Genomic DNA, 17,147 nt, shown 5'->3' on the forward strand with positions numbered 1-17,147 from the left:
GCTAAAAGAATTGAATCTATTCAGTCTTGAACAAAGAAGACTATGCGGCGATCTGATTCAAGCATTCAAAATCCTAAAAGGTATAAACAATGTCGACCCAGGGGACTTTTTTGACCTGAAAAAAGAAACAAGGACCAGGGGTCACAAATGGAGATTAGATAAAGGGGCATTCAGAACAGAAAATAGGTGGCACTATTTTACACAGAGATTTGTGAGTGTCTGGAACCAACTCCCCAGTAATGTTGTTGAAGCTGACAACCTGGGATCCTTCAAGAAGCTGCTTGATGAGATTCTGGGATCAATAAGCTACTATCAACCAAACGAGCAAGATGGGCTGAATGGCCTCCTCTCGTTTGTAAACTTTCTTATGTTCTTATGTTCTTCTTAAATGAATAAAATAAATCACATAATGGTCCCCTAAACATATAAGCCCTCTGTTTTTTGTTTTTTTTTAACACTGAGAATGTCACATGGGTGGTAGACATCTCCTGGGAAGCAGTTTTAGATAATAATCAACTTTAGGTTGCACAAATGAGCTTTATTGGGAGTTTATCCATTTTCATATGGCTGTGTACCTAATTCACAGGTACCTAGGGATACAAGGTTCAATATAAATAAAGTTCTACAGGAACTCTTGAGCATTGGAATTTGAAGGTTCTGTTCAGACCTCTGTGCCTAATCACAATATAAGGAACGTTAGGCAGCCTCTGTCACATGCTATAGACGTCTGTAGTCCTTACTACTGTATATATAGTCTCCTCTTAGAAATGTTATTATCCTTCAAATGCTCATTTCAGGAAGTGTCCACTCAGCAATAAATAAAGTTTTCTTTCGGAATACCAGCCAAAGAAGATCTTTTGTTTTCTTCTTGTCTGGTCCAAGTCAATACTTCTTTAACAATTTCAACATCAACCAGTTAGCCAGCAACTTTCCCACAACTCTGTTCAATTACAGTATTACACTTCAAATGGGAAAGTAAACATTTATTACCTCATGTTTATCAAAGATGCATTTTCCTTTAAAGTTAAACTACCATAATGCAGAATTTACTGATTTAAGATCAACTATTTTAATTATTGAAATGGTAATGACAAGTACAATTAAAATAAAAGATAAAAATGATTACATCAATGCATGACCAGCATGAACGATAGGAGGGAGGAAAAAGACAACAAGGAATTAAAGAAAATGCTACAGATTAACACTGTACATTATTATTGAGGTAAATATGCATTTTAGGTGGCTGGCTACCAAAACATCTGGTTGTCTTATCATAATAAGTTAAATATATTTAGTTGTGATACTACAGCCTTTCTGAAGAAACACAGTATTTTGCAGAAGCAACATTTATAATTAGAGGAGCTCCTGTTCAGAAGCCAGCTGCATTCTCAGCGCTACTGAAGTCTCATGTGAGGGGTGGCATATGACTCCCATTATCACACATTCGCCCACAGGCATGAAATCATGTAGGCTGCTAAGACGTGAATTTATTTAATGGATAAGGCCTTAAACATGTTTCATGTTATATTACAACATATTTGAAGATTTAAACTACATCAGTCTTTTCATAATCAACATTTCTTTTTTTCTTTTGTTTGTACAAATCTTTTTTAGAATAGGTTGGCCTACGGCTTCAATACTACTGCAACATTCTAAAAAGGTCATGAATTTAAACACTCCTTTACAGAAGTCTCATTTTTATATCATTATAATACAATTTTATTACACTGAAGAATTTCAATGATGTGTTAATATGTTCCTATGTTCATCCCAGTGGAGTTCAGGGGGTCACTTAAGGATAAATCAACATACAGTATTAAACACACAAAAGAAACACTTGAATAATTCAATAAACCATCCATAGTCAAAAGGTTTTATGTAATATTATCTGAATAGTTATGAAAGTATTAAGTGTATTGTTACACTATTGCAATGGTCAATTTTCCTCTCATCTGACATGTAAAGCAACTATCTCTACAATAGCACGGTATAAAAAAAAGAATAAAGCAAAAAAGGGAGAAATACATAAAGAGAATTTGTCAGTATTGGATTTTAAAGTAACAACCTTCTTAAATGTATACAAATGATGTTAAACGCATATAGGGCACTATACCTTTAAGCATGCTGTGCCATGACGTTTCTGTGGAAACATGCAAAAAAACAGCTGACTTTTTCTCTTGAGAATTTTAAGGCCAAATGCTAGGTCCATGAAAATCTATACAAGTTGCTTATGCTGACAGTGGATTAAATCACTTTATTTATGCCATACAGCACCATTTTCACTTTACTGTTGTAGCACACTTCTTTGCACAGACATTCTGAAAGGGCCTGATTAATAAAATAGATTAGTCTACCAGCTGTTTATGTATTACTGACAATATATTGCAAGAGAAATGGCTGAACAGTATTAGCCTTAACATTCTGGAGTCATGTTTTTGCTGAATGACAAATCAAAATGAACATGTTTAATTATACACACTTATGTTTAATTACTTGTTGTAACATCACACCCAAAAAGAATGTGGTTTTATTGTATTGTGCTTACTGGAAAAGAAAGCACATTTGCCTTTTAGAGTATTCTTTGTTTTGTTTTTTTTAGTATTGTAATATAGTTATTTATGACATTGCCAGTAAATGAAAAATAAACCTGCTCTGTACCCAGCCACTATAGGGACCTTTCCATTTTCTTAGAAGGCAATCCAAAAAAGGTATATAACTGTTATATGAGCATGAAACTGGTCCCAAAATTCATATAGGTTTAGTTGATTAAAAACTCACCTTTTTCAATTGGCATTTGCCACTTAAGCTGATACATGTATAATATCAACCACTTCAAATGTAACATTCATCACTATATTGCTCAGACCTGTAATGGTCCTGGTGGGCTACCGTGTTATGTGTAAGTAAGTAATAAGAGCCGGCTGTATTGGGCAATACTGGACCGCCCAAGGGCATAATGATTAACCTTATAGCCCCTGGAAGGTCCGGTATTTCCCAATACCACCCACCCTGGAGCATCTTATTTCGCTTAGAAAATGGGTTTTGTGGTTTAAAACTTGAACAGAGAAGTTTGATTTATTTTTAACCTGATGGTTTGGTGTCTCGAGGATCTCAGTCCAGGTGAAAATGCACTTATCCTGGTACTTTTTATTTCATCTATTGAAAGTTAAGGTAACCCAAGGGTACTAGCCAATTACATGCCAGGGAATAAAAAGCTAATAAAATATTGATGATGATTATTGAAGGCTTCAATGTAATAAAAAAGATCATGTAATTAGAACTATAGGTTCAAGTAATGCACGTGCCAATGAACTCTGAGCAGTTTTTTTTTATTATTACATTCCGTTCCTTCTCTTCTTAAGAACCTGAATGGCAGCACAAGATATATAATGAGCAATGAAGAGTCTTGATGGCCCAGGGTTTGCCAAAATCCATCTCATGTCTGTAATTCCACAGGTTTCTATACTTTGCCCTTGAATGTGTTACTCTGTAGGTGCCTGGGTCCACATCATTTACTTTGCAGTATTTTTGTCACACAGCAGACTAAGGTTATACACTACAATTCCCATCATAACTTTCTTTTATTTTTAGATTTTATCTGTGATGTTTTTAAACCTTTGAGAATTTTGATTATTGTTATCATGACCTTCCCTACCTATGTTTTCCTGCAAGCTTTGTTTCTTATTATTTACTGTCGCTCACCTCTTCTTTGAGGATAGTTCAAGAATCTGGAGGTTGCATTGTTGCTTTAATTACTTAACAGAAGATACACATGCAAACTAACTCCCTGAAGTACTTGGATTTGAGAAGAAGTGCACCGGGGAGAAACAAACTTGACATTTGTGAATGCGATGGCTATCGCCAATGCAGCTTGATGTAATTTCCCAAATGCTGAGAGCACTCAGGTGGACTCGTGTGTCAACACTGACTACATCATGGCACTTTAGATCACTCACCTGCTTTTTCAAACTGAAGAAAAAAAATTATCTAATCAGCTATGATGTCATGTCAGGGTTGGCTTTTGTGTCAACTATGAACAATGCCTCTCACAGCATTACAGGACACAAAAGCCAACCTAGAAAATGTGTCCTGAATAAAGGAACAGTTCTATTTAAAGAGTAAGTAGCAGGGTTCCAAGAAATATAGTGTTATACATCCCCACGTGTTTAAATAACATACCTGTAATTTGTCTTTTAATTGTTAACATCTGACAACTTTTTACACATAACTTTAAACTCCGTTTCAAAGCTCTTTTCAAAATGGCCACTGTAGTTTTGTATCTACTTGGATTGCATGAAAAGGAGAAGCAACTAAAATATTAAAGTGATGCTTATTTGTACTGACTGATGGCAAGAAGTGTGCTGGAAATGTATTTGATTTAGTAGTCTGGAATGCCCACAGCACATGTCGATGTTCTAATTTAGCTGAACAGTATTAATCAATCTGGGTTTTGTCACATTCACATAAAAAAAAAAAAACATACACACTTTATTAAAATAAGAAAGCCTATCAATTGCCTCATGAGTGGTCATTAGAGTGGTGATTGACAGTTGACACTCAGGCTGGCAGAATTAATGTATTCTAGGGAATCAGTTTTCTGTTATCAAGATACTGAATGAACAAAAGTGGATGACCTTCCCAAATTGTATCCTATACCTGGTGGATACTTTCAACTTTTTTTTTTTTTTTAATCCACAGTAATCTCTTTTTTATCAATTAAAAAAAAATGTTGCAGCACATTTATCTTCATTTAACAATGAAATGTGGTCTTATTTTCATACCTTTCATAATTTTAATACCATAGAGGTCAAAATTGTACAGGGGTTATTTCATGTCAATATCATCAGTTTAACTAAATAATAATAATAATAATAATAATAATAATAATAATAATAATAATAATAATACTGCCAGCTGCTGCACGCAGCAGTTTATACTCGTTTAGTTCACAGATTGACAGAGTCCCACGAATGTTTCTGGTGAAGTAGAAAGAAAGGTGAACTATTAATGACTGTCGGAAACAGGTAATAAACAAAACACTAAAATACTGTAATCGGCTTCTACTTCCTATGGTGTTTTAAGTCTAAACTACAACACATTTTAAATGTTAATATAATTATAAACGGCATTTTTGAATCGTCAGTGTCTCTATTCTCCATTTACAAAAATGTATTTTTATATTGCTGTACATACACTGTTGTATTTATAGTGTAGCTTACCTGTCGCAAGATTTCTGTTAACGTGTTAAGGTACGTGAATCACAAAAAGAAAGCAAAAACGAACTACCATGCCAGCAACTTAGTTGTGCAATTAAGCTTCAGTTTAACGCACAGAGGTAGATAAGTACAGCAGTCTACTAGAAAATTAGATTATGTGTACATGATATCACCACCTCCCGTAACTAATCTATTCTGTTATTTGAAACTGCAATCTGAGTGAGACTGTATCTTCTGCCACTATACAGTCCTGTAATCGACAGTATTACAGAGCGGGGAAATGAACAGCAACGATATCCTTCCTGCCCAGCCATCAAGTGGCTCGTTAAGGAAATGCAGGTGTGTTATTTGTGTGAAAGCATCTCTCTCGCTCGATTGCTCCCCTCTCTCTCGCTCTCTCTCTCTCTCTCTCTGTCTCTCTGTCTCTTTCTCGCACTAGCTTGCTGTGTGTCTCTCGCTCTCCTACATAGGCAGCAGTGTGTGGTACAGTGTGACAGCAGCACTGCCTCTCCAAAGAAAGCTTAGCGCTCACTTTTTCTCTCTTTCTTATTGCCGCTCTCATTGTTTCCAGATTCAGCAAGGGGGAGCCCGCAGGTACCAAATAGCCTTGCAAAATAACTTACATGGAAAGCATTTTTTTTTAAAAATCTATTGTTCCTTACTAAATAGAATTGCACTTTTTTATTCTGGGACTCCAGAAAAATGAATGGGACTGATGTGTCTGTGTGATGTATTCTTTCTTGCAGTTCATTTGGGCCTGTAACTGGAATAAGAAAGCATTGCTGTTTCTGACTGGGGAGAAGAAAGCAAGGACTCCTCTGGGTTTCCAAAGAGATTTAAACTGGCAGCCTTAGTAAGTAATATTTTATATTTAATTTCTTAAAGTAATGTATATGTATTAGTTGGTTTGAATATAATTACTAAATGATGTTTGCAGTGTATCTCTCCTATAATAGTTACTTATCTTTGCTTTTTGTTTTTGTTAAATTCCAGTTTCCAAGGCATTTGAAAACATCTAACTGGGTGTATAGTAAGTAGCTGCTGGAGTTGTACTTGCTTTGTGTTTTAAGTGGCAGTGGTTTTCTAGTACTGTATAACGGCATTACTTAGACTGGCTGTGGGAAGTACTCAATACTGAGTTTGCATTTAATCAGTTTTAAGGAACTGCAAATGCATGGATCATCTTCATAACATTAATTTAAAATTGTGGTTAGTGATAATGGCATGGATGTGCAATATGTTCTTTTAAAAATGCTTGCTAATTATCCTGACACAATCTAATAAAATATGTATCAAGCATGTTTTCCTGTAAATCTGTGGTAAATAAAATGTGTTATCTTTTTATAGCCAATTTTAGCATCATGATATACCCTTTTCTTTTCTCACACTGAAAAATGTTTTTTGTGAAAATCATGTTCTTTTGGAATACTATGTTATTTTAACAACAGTCCATTACTTTTTTTTTAAATTATGTGGATTACAAACATGACATTGAAAGTGCTATATAATATAATATAATATAAGATCGTGCTTTTTGAGTTGTCATTACCTTTAGTTGTGATTTTGTGACAGGAAAATCTAAAATATAACTATTTGTTGTTGTTTTTTTTTTTAATAAACTCACCACTTAGTTGTGCAGGCCTCTGTAGCTATGTCCTGACATTAAATGCAGAGCTTAAAAACTTTGTTATAACGCTCAGTTCAGTGTCCCTTTCTAGGGGCTTGCAGGAGGTAGGTGTGATTTCAGTCATATGAAAAAGCAACCACCTATGGGAGAATGTATCACTGATAATCAGATCTGATAATCTTGGCACATCTAATGTAGTGATTTAGCATCTAATTGGAATGTGTAGCATCTTTTTTAACTGCCATATTGTAAGTGTTTGTTATTTGGGTACAACAGGGTGATACATTTTGAGTTTACCTATCACTAGCAGTAGAGAAAAGACCTCACCCCCCACCCAAACACACACTCGCACACCCACACCACCACCAGCACAATTATCACAACCACCATCACTGAAAGGTGATGGCCACATTCAATTCTACATTTTGGGAGTACAAAGCTATTTAACGGTCAAAATGTAGTATCCTAGGTAGTCAATTCTCAAAGGATTGCCTTTTCAACCATCACTTTTAGTGATGCACTGTTGGAGTTTTTTTCTTCTTAACACACGTTGAATTTTTAGCAAAAAGAATCTGAAAATTTAGATTTATTCAAGTTAATTTCAGAAGCTGCAACAGATTCACTAAACTGTCTGTGAAATATTCTAATTCCTGTACCTGTCTCATTTCAATTATGTTTATTGGTGTAAATAAACATAATAGATGAAAATAGATGAATAATGTAGGCCTATCACCAAGTTAATTTTACCAGTCAGTAATCACTTTGGACTAGTGCTGTTATTCTCCTGGGGCATTGCATAAGTAAAGTATCTAATGAGCTAGTCCTGTGATGAATATGCTTGTCAGTAAGGAGACTTTGTAAGCTGACAAAGGAGCTAAATTTATTCCAAAAGCAAATGTGGGTTTTACCTGAGGGATTAGTTACATTTACTGTATTAAATATAATACATTCTAATCTAATGCATGAAAGCAAAGATTTTCAGATAATTTAGTTTAGAAAGATTGTGAAAAATGTACATGAACACATGCCTCAGAACCACAACATCTGACTGTTTAGTTTCGGTCTCTTGAGAATTATTATTTTTTTTTTACAGTGTATGGTTGGATAACAGTTTCAACCTAGGATAATAATATCACTTTTTCTTCTTGTAAGCGTTACTGCTACATTAGACAGGGTACTGAATTTCTACTTACTCATTGTGAGTGCATTGGTTTTAGTGTGGATGTTCAGTTAATAAAGAAACTTTGATGAGCCAATGAAGTGCTTAAATATGCTGCCGAGACTTAAGAGTGATGGAGGCCCCTTTAGGGCTATGCTGTTTTCCTTACATTTCTGCTAGTGCGAGGCAGATTTTGTTTCCCTTGTCCAGATACTGTAAACTCTATGTAAGCATATTTTATATGCTTATTTTATGCATCTGTTTTTTGCCAAATTTCTTCTGCTTCTTTTCATTTCCCTTTCATATTTTTTTCTATGTATCAATCACAATGAGATCCACATTATTGAAAGACCTATTTCCCACACCTGTATATCTCTTTTATAAACAAAAACAATATTTATAGATGTCGTTGCATTATTTTGGTTATCAGGTATTCAGTGTATTGAGCTTTGTTGTATCTGTCTGTTTTTTAGTTGCATGTTCTAGTTAAGAATATTACAGAAAACCTTTTAAAATATATCACTTTTAAATTATTTTATTATATATGGGGTCTAAAGGATTAATTATTATACTTAAATACTCAGCAATTTACTTTCAAGCTAAGTGACGGATACTTTCAGGTCACTGTGCTGCATTAGTGTCGTCATTTGGTTCTTTGTTGGACAAAATGACAATGAAGATACTTTTATTTTGCGTTTCCAATTCTTTACAAATGTTTATTGCTTTATTGTGCAGACATATGGATATGCAATTGGAAACAGCACATGTTATCTAATAGGCATTCCTTCACGTCACTGAATCATTTATAATGCCAATTCCATATGTAATATATAAAATATGTATTGTTGCAAGTAGATTTCCATGACAATGGGCAGTGGCTGTAGATCTTATTTTTTTTATGGAATATTAATAGTTGCTGCTTGTTTGGCAGGTACGTTCAGAAATTACTGACTTAATATTGACGACGAACTTGGCCATTAGAGACAAGACTTCACTTCAGATTGCCACTACAATTTCCCTGAAAAAGTTCAGAAAAAGTAAATTTGTCCTCCCATAATGGCACTGCACCCTATTCACAGTTATATGAGAGGTATTTCTATTATTTTCAATCCATATACATGTTTGAAAAAAAAGAAGTCATTACTAGACATAAACCATAAGCATTTCATGCCTTACAGAATGAATACTACATATACAGTAAAAGCACAAGAAAGTAGTAACATATAGTAAAACATGGTCAAGTACTGGCAAGCAATGCAAATCTCAGAAGTGTGTTAGAAACTTTTGTAAGTGTACATAGTAAAACCATGGATTCTTTTTTTCAGGCGTCTTGCCACTAGGGCAATTGAAAGGTTTCACAATGAAGTATCCCCTATAACTTTCATGTATTAGGCCAAATAAAAAAAAAAAGTGTGATTCGGGTTAACTGACCGACCCTATTTTTTCCACCCGACCCACTTTTCGCTATCAATCTGAAAAACTGACCACTGTGCATGGCCACGTTTTCGCTCATGCAATTTTCTGGAAGCCGCGTAGCAAACAAGATCTTCAGTTCATAAAAAATGTTGGGGTCTGAGCAGCACGGCTGCAGCGTATCGCCAAGTAGTTGTTTTGCACTATTGTTTGAAAAATGCGACCCCATACCAGAAAAAAAATAATTGTAACCAGACTCGGGGGTGAAACGCCATTTTCACACTCCATCTTCATTGTTATTTGTCTTGAATAGTAGCCTATTTTATTTCTCACCAATACTTCATCGTTTAATGTTCCTGACGCATTTTTTTCCTTTTATTGCGTCTCTGGCTAAACAGTAGCCTACTGAAATTCACACGTGGCATCGGGAACTGAAATTGATGTGACAGCTTGTTTTTAAAGGGAGATTGCATTTCAGTTTTTTAAAAGAATGTTATTACATAACATGTGTTGATTCAGTCATGATATCTCTAAAATAAACTAACTAAAAATGAGTACAATAGCTGGCCTTTGTTTTTTTTTTTTTTTTTCCTTCCAAAACTGACAAACTAAACAACAGCTCACAACAGGCTCCGCCTCCCTCATCGATCCTGCGTTCCTAGCAAGATATCTCGATTTGCTGAAAATAATTGTGAAAGCTTATAAAGCAAAAGTTGTTTAATATCATCGGTGTTTACAAATACACCACACAACTGTTTTACTATAGGCTATAATATAAAGCCTTCCGTTCTTTATTTTATTGCATACATTTTGTCATATTAATTTTGTATTTGTGACCTGCTATTTTGTCAGATTTTATTGTCTTTTTTTCTTTTTTTAATTGTATGCATTTTATTGCTTGTTTCTTATTTCTGTGATGGCTGTACGGTCTATATTTTTTTATTGTAAAATAACTGGGATACTTATTGTATGTAAAAAGTGTTTGGCTAATATTGTCAGTTTTTTTATGCTTTATTTTTGAAAATCCATTATTGCACCAAATATAGCATTGCAGCCAAATAATATTTCTCAAGAACAGGCAAGGTTAGCCCTCCTAGTTTAGAGGGTGAGGGTCTACTTTTCTGGTGTTATTTTTAATAGGAGTCATCACTTTTCTTTTTCTTTTCCCCCCTCTACTACAAAAACGTACATTATTTACAAAAGACATTTTATGGCAAAAAATTCACAGCGTAGAAAAGAATATATTGACAGTCATTAAGTGCCGCAGTAATGATGCTGCCATATTTTAGTCTCAGTGGTTTTACTCCTTTCCTGCCTATAGCATGAAACAAGGCAGGCAGAAAGTTTATTAATGAAGATGAACCCTCAAAATGAGACTGAGCCAGGTGGAGAAAGGGGAGGTGGTGAGAGAATGAAGCAAGATAACAGTGTAACTAATGAAAGTATAACAGCATACATGCCAACAGTCCCGATATTTACACATAAAAAATAAAAGAAAAATCATTTATTCTGCACAGTAGAGTTAGTGAAAACCACACGCTGTGCTCTTTGTGCGACTGACACATCTGCTGATAACTAACGTACCGGTATACAAAGGTAAGAACGCTTCATTGTGTCTGTGTTTACTGTCATGCTGGTCGTGTGGTGTTGAGTTGAGGGGATACGTCTATTATTTTATGATAGAGTGTTTTTTGCATAGGAACAGTTTCCAAATGTTGTCAAGTATGTAACAGGGGTACCTATTAACAATGTACTGTAAACTACAGAGATGAATGTGAGGAAAAGCAAATAAAGTTGAAAAGTGGCAGGAATATGGGATCCACTGCTGTGTTGGATTTTTTGCCCAGGAACCCAAATTGAATGAAGTTAAGATTCAGATTACACCTGAAATTAGAATGTATACCACATACTAAGTGAAGTTTAACTGCTAGTTTCACAAACCCAGATATGCCAATACTTGAGTGAACAAAACAGCACCTGCCAAGCAAAATTAGGTGACTGTTTTTTTTTTTTTATGTATTTATTTATTAATTTTTATTAGACAAGTCTGGATGGTAAAATGTGAAACTTGAGTATCAAGTACTAGCAAGTATCATGTCAAATAAAGTTGAGGTAAAATATATATTTCATTTCAAGTGAAATCTATTTTTTCTTACCTGTGCACAAGGGCATAAATGTTGTACAGCATGTCTTTTCTTTTAATGTTCTTGTTCCTTTGGACCTCAAATGCAACTTGACATCAGAAAGTAACTCCCTTTTAATTGTTAAAGGACAAAAAAGAACTATGTACACTTTCAATTTTTCCTGTTAATTTCTATTTTTGTGGCACCTTCCTTTCCCACATTTTTGAGCTTTAATAATAATAATAATAATAATAATAATAATAATAATAATAATAATAATAATAATAATAATAAACATTGTACCTACAAAAGAAGCCACACAAAATACTTTCAGTGCGGCACACACAAGGCAAGAGCTCTTGAACTTGAGCTAATCATCCACTTGTTTGGGCCTATTTGCAATACTAAAAAAAAATCTTAACGTTCTGTTAATAAAAAAGTTTAAAATTACCTCTTGATTTTTCATTCTATCTTCTATGGGAATCAAATATCTGGCAACTTCTTGTTTTCCAAAGGATGCTTGTTTAAACATGGAGTTTATTTTATAATTCGCTGGATCACCATTTTAAGTCTCCATCAACATCAGGTCACAAAGATAAAGCAGATGACAGACTGTAGTTACTGCGAAGAGTATTTATTCTGTCTGCATGTTTTTTGTAGAGAATACGGCTTTCCAACCTTTCCAGCGTAGCCCGAACCACACATATTGTTTTTATTTGGCCTTGCAATACACATAAGAGGGATCTCATTTACATACCAAATTATTCCATTATGTAAGGGACAACCCATTTACAATAAAATATGTGCTACATATTGCAGGTGTTTTAATTATTTTGTCTTACCCTGTATGTTGAATATAGCAAAACTGATGGAGGCAGAATGCATATGCATTACTGTATCTGGGCCTACACAATATCACGTTGTTCTTTGGAAACCCTGTTATGTTTGGGAGGCACACCAGGACCATTTTAGAGATAGTGCAAGCTTGACTAACAACTCAGATGACAAAGTGAACAGGAGATTCCCATGAGAATTGTGCTTAAGATGATGTGAAGGGCTGGGCAGCTTGCATAGAAAAAATGTATTGCATTGAATTCTAGGTTAAACAATCATGGATTAGATTATCTGGCAAGTGTTCTGTTGGCTTTATTTTTCAGCAGAAGCTCCCTTTCATACATAGCTACTGTTGAACAATTTCTGCCACTCGGTCTGGGAGAGGTTTTGCTGTTTTTATTCTGCCTGTTTCTTCTCAGTCTCTGTGGATCAGCCAGTAGACATTGATGTTTGTGCTGGTTTCCTCTTAAGGAGGACTTTGCTGTTGTTGCAGTTAGCATTGTGTGCTGCACAGAAATTGGATACATCTACTTGTTACTAAATGTGCGGGTTTGGCTCTGTTTATAAGCATAATACCAGTTGAAGAATAAGGAAAGGCTTACCTTTTCCCCATACTTCTGTCCATTTTTGTAATTCAAAAGCAGCGTCATTCGTTTTTTTTTTTCTTTTTCAGAAAATTGATTATAATTGTAGTTACTGAAGTTCTTTATGTGACATAATCAGGCCATTGCTAAGGGATTGTGAAGTTGTAACAACACCAGCCAACAGAGTTTTGGTGAAATACTGTTTGCTTATGCATAATAATAAACATCTTTTGACAACCTACTGTATAATAGGGCCCAAGCAAATAAGCTTGTTCCCTTGCAGCGAGAAAGATACTATGGCCCATAGGCATTACATTTAACTTACCGTCTCCTGCCAGTAATAGCGTTTAACGTGACAGTATTTCATTGAGTGATTTCATTAAAGCTATTCACTGTCAAAAAACATCAGTTATTGCGACGTTCGAGTAACATGCCCCTGGAGACCAATTTTCTCATTAACATATTATTCGTCTGATTCATAGAGCTGTATGGTGCCATTAATTGACCCTTACTGGCATCATAATAACCACGTGCCTAAGACCAGGCGGATAATGATATGTCTTTACAGTCTAATTTCCTAGTATAATTTCTGTGTTTAGAAACACGTATCTAAGCCAATAGTAATCATAGAAAAATATGTTTAATTATCCAATAATTAGGTAATTTAAGTATTTTGTTATACATTAAATTGCATTGTTAACTCGTCTGAACAGGATAGGCTAATTACTGGTTGGAAAACATATACATTTTCATTCTCTTAGTGGAGGAAATGCCAAGCTTTGGGGTGCTTGTCAGTTACATCAAGAGGCGAGAGATATCTTGGAAGATGATCCTCCCAAATGAGTGAGAAGACCCCACAGATTTGACACTCTGTATTACTCTGATGATGTGATTCGTAGCTGGTATCCACTTAACAGGAGCACAATTATTCACCCCTGGGGAGAACTAGAACATGAACTGAAGAGAGGAACTGCTAGAAACAAGGCTGTTCCCATATGAATGAAAGTTACAAAGTCACTGCATGATTTGGATTCTGATGTGAGCAAGGTTTTGCAGATTTAAAATAAACAAACAAAAAAACTATTTTCGTTCCTATATTGATCACTGTAGCTTTACATATTTTTCAAAGTATTCCAGTGCAAGTCATTTTAAAGTAAATTATATTTTATTAGTCCCCCAACGCGTACAGATGTTTACTATTAATATTGAAAAATATATATTTTGCAAGAAATACGTAGTGTTTTGTAATCTAATGTCGCTATGTAACCGAGTAGTATTGCGTGACAGGCAGGATTTTTTTCTAGCTGTATTTATTTATTTTTGATTAAAATAAGATTTTTGTATGGTAAGGTGTACTGTATGAAAAACTGATTTTAGATGTATTATTATTGTATGTATTGTATTTGAATGCATTGTGAGGTATTTGCAAATATAAAAAAGTGTTCTCGCCATTTAACAATATAGTGTATTTTAATGGAACCATGCAGTGCTGTATTTCTGTGCCATTTGTCATTTAAACAAGTTTTAAGCATATGAGAATAAGAACCGGAGCTTGCTGACACTCCAGTGCCTTCTATACTTTCTTGTTCGCTTGAAAGGAAACGTGTGCTAACCTAACCTCTCACTCGCGTCCAGCACCTGTCTGTGCAACTTATTTTATTTTATTTTTTAAACCTGACATCTCTCGATATTTCAGACAACCTGTCTGTCTCCCGACATGTCCTGTAGCGGTGTAAACAGGCGGTGAATTACATTAATGTCTTAAGTAGGGGACACATCTCATTTGCATACCTCTGACAATTGGTTAGATAAAATCTCTGGCCATTTTAAAAACAGCTTTAAAACAGAGTTTTAAGTTATAAGTGTAAAAAGCTGTAAGGATGTTAACAATGAAAAAAAATGACAGGTATGTTATTTCAAATATTTGTAGCAACATGTGGGGGAGTGGAGTGGGGTGGGGTGGGGACGGGACAGGACGTGTAACGCTATATTTTTTTGGAACCCCGCTACTTACTCTTTAAAATACAGTACACCTTGGCTGTCAAACACTAACTAAAATCCACTTTTGTTATTGCATGCACCTCATTATAACACACAAAATGCTTACCTCCCAAGGGCAGCCAGTTTTATAATGAGGAAGAAGTGCCTGATAATTAGATACACCTGGCATATAAGCTTTCAAATTTTGATTCATCCCTAAATAAAATGTTTCTCCTTGACAACATAAAAGCAAAATCTTTATTTCTGCCATTCCTTTAACATGCAAATGATTTTTTTTTTAAATTGTATTTTGTTTTCTTTTCACAGAGGACATTTATTTGTATGTAATCCAGTTTTCTGTCACCAACGCTGCTCCGCTCCCGAAACATTTTGACTTTACTGTAAGGATCCAATATATTTATTTCCCCCTCACAAAGACTTTTGAACTAGTGGATTCCTTCTGATACCTCATTAGACAGAATAATTGTGACAGGGGTCCGTGACCTTGTGCCTCTGAGCTGTCTCCCTTTCGATTGTAGCAATGACTAAGTGGTTCACGCCCAGATTGTAAGTCATTCATTCTCATTAGGCTGCTAGTTACAGAACTTTATCAAGACATCAAACTGCTTGTGGGAAAAAAAGTGATGATTTACAGAAAGGACCCTTCTGCCAACCGCAGTAGTCAGATATCAGTTGGCTGGCATGTATCACCAAGATGGATGGATATTCTGGCAAATAATTAAATTTTTTTTTTTTCACTGGACAAAAAAGTGTCCATACTTGGAATATAGATTGAATAAGAAAGGCGTACTTGGCTTTAGAAAGAAAAATATATGGAGTTGTATTTCCTGCACTGTAGTTTTCATTGGAGTTACAGTGCTGTCCATAAAGTTTTACTGCCGTTGAATTGAAGTTGTAATGTATGTCAGAATTTAGGTGGTTGCATTGTGGTGTGTTGGTGGTCATTGCATGTACATTTCCTTGAACCTTATACATGAAAGAGTTACAATAATTTTCTGTAGAAAATGATCTAATGGTTTTAAACCTGAACATGAATTGCTAACTTGAATGGAGGCTTTATATAGTAGGATTCCCTGTTAAGAGTTATCAAGTGGGCAAACCTGCATACAATGCAATATTTAATGTATTTCATATTTTGCTGAGCAACGGCATTCAGGTGTACAAACAGTTCCTTTCCCAGGTGCCATGCTTTACAAAGGGACCTGCATGATTTTGAAGGTGTACAGGACAAAGGCTCAAGAAGGTGATGTGATTGGTTTAAGAATGATATGGAAAGCCCTGCATTGAATGCATTGATAGATAGATTGCTCAACCAGGATCTCTTTGAATCCCAGATCTCAGGAGCTCCCTTTTTTTGCTCTTTTTTCCCCTTTTAATAACACCCTGTGTATCTGTAAAAGTTCTAGAAATTAGGTGGATATGCTGAAAAGGTGATACAGTGCTACCTCGTTATAAGGCAGTCCTTTGTACCTCAGAACAAGTTAAAAAATGGCATGGTCATGGATCCAAAACCATGCTCTTAACTTTGGCTCCTAACAACAGTGTTATTAAGGGGAGCACTCTATGCAAGTCAGCTTTACATTTTGTCAGTTCCTTTGGAGGTGTGCAAGTATGTGTAGTACTAGTAGAGACAAAAAAATGTTGACTAGTGGTGCAATCGGCACCCTAATTTAGCATTCGATTATCGTATAGACATTTATCAACGGTAAAGCTGCATCCACTCTGGACGCGAGAGATGTGAGCAAAGTCGCCGAATATCAGTCCACACCAGACTTGGAAATGATCCAAAAGACTGGAAATAGGTATATGACCCCGCCCATGCATTCCTATTGGACATACTAGAGATGGGCTGTCCCATTACAAAACAGGACTGGGGAGCAGCTGGCGATATCTTCCCAGCGGGGTCGGGTGCCTTGTGTCAGCCATGGAAAGAGAGGTTGGAGGTCAGGGTCTCGCTCCTGTGTTTGCGCCAGTTGGGACGAGGAACAGTGGAGAGCTCTTTGCAGGCTGGCAGGGGAACGAAGCACTCGCTGAAGCTATCTTCTTGCTGATATTGTTGTTCTCTCCTTAGACAGTAGTGGCAGTCGTCAGGTGTGCAGGGGCGACAAGACAGAGCGTCCACAATGGTGTGTTGTTTCCCTGCTCTGTGTGTATCATGTAGTCATACTCCTGCAGCCGTTCCAGCCAGTG

General features: G+C 35.6%; 1 protein-coding gene across 1 annotated transcript in view; it reads left to right on the top strand.

The window, feature by feature from the left end:
• The first annotated feature begins 5,673 nt into the window (after positions 1 to 5,673).
• The window catches only part of LOC117409284 (receptor-type tyrosine-protein phosphatase delta), a 696,619-nt gene continuing 685,145 nt past the window's right edge, over positions 5,674 to 17,147 (top strand). Inside the window, exons 1-3 of the mRNA XM_059001224.1 lie at positions 5,674 to 5,810; positions 5,963 to 6,069; positions 6,210 to 6,246. The gene's annotated coding sequence lies outside the window, so the exon portion shown is untranslated. The remainder of the gene's footprint in view (positions 5,811 to 5,962; positions 6,070 to 6,209; positions 6,247 to 17,147) is intronic.

This window comes from Acipenser ruthenus, chromosome 2 (genome assembly GCF_902713425.1).
Source record: "Acipenser ruthenus chromosome 2, fAciRut3.2 maternal haplotype, whole genome shotgun sequence".
NCBI classification, from domain to species: Eukaryota; Metazoa; Chordata; class Actinopteri; order Acipenseriformes; family Acipenseridae; genus Acipenser; species Acipenser ruthenus.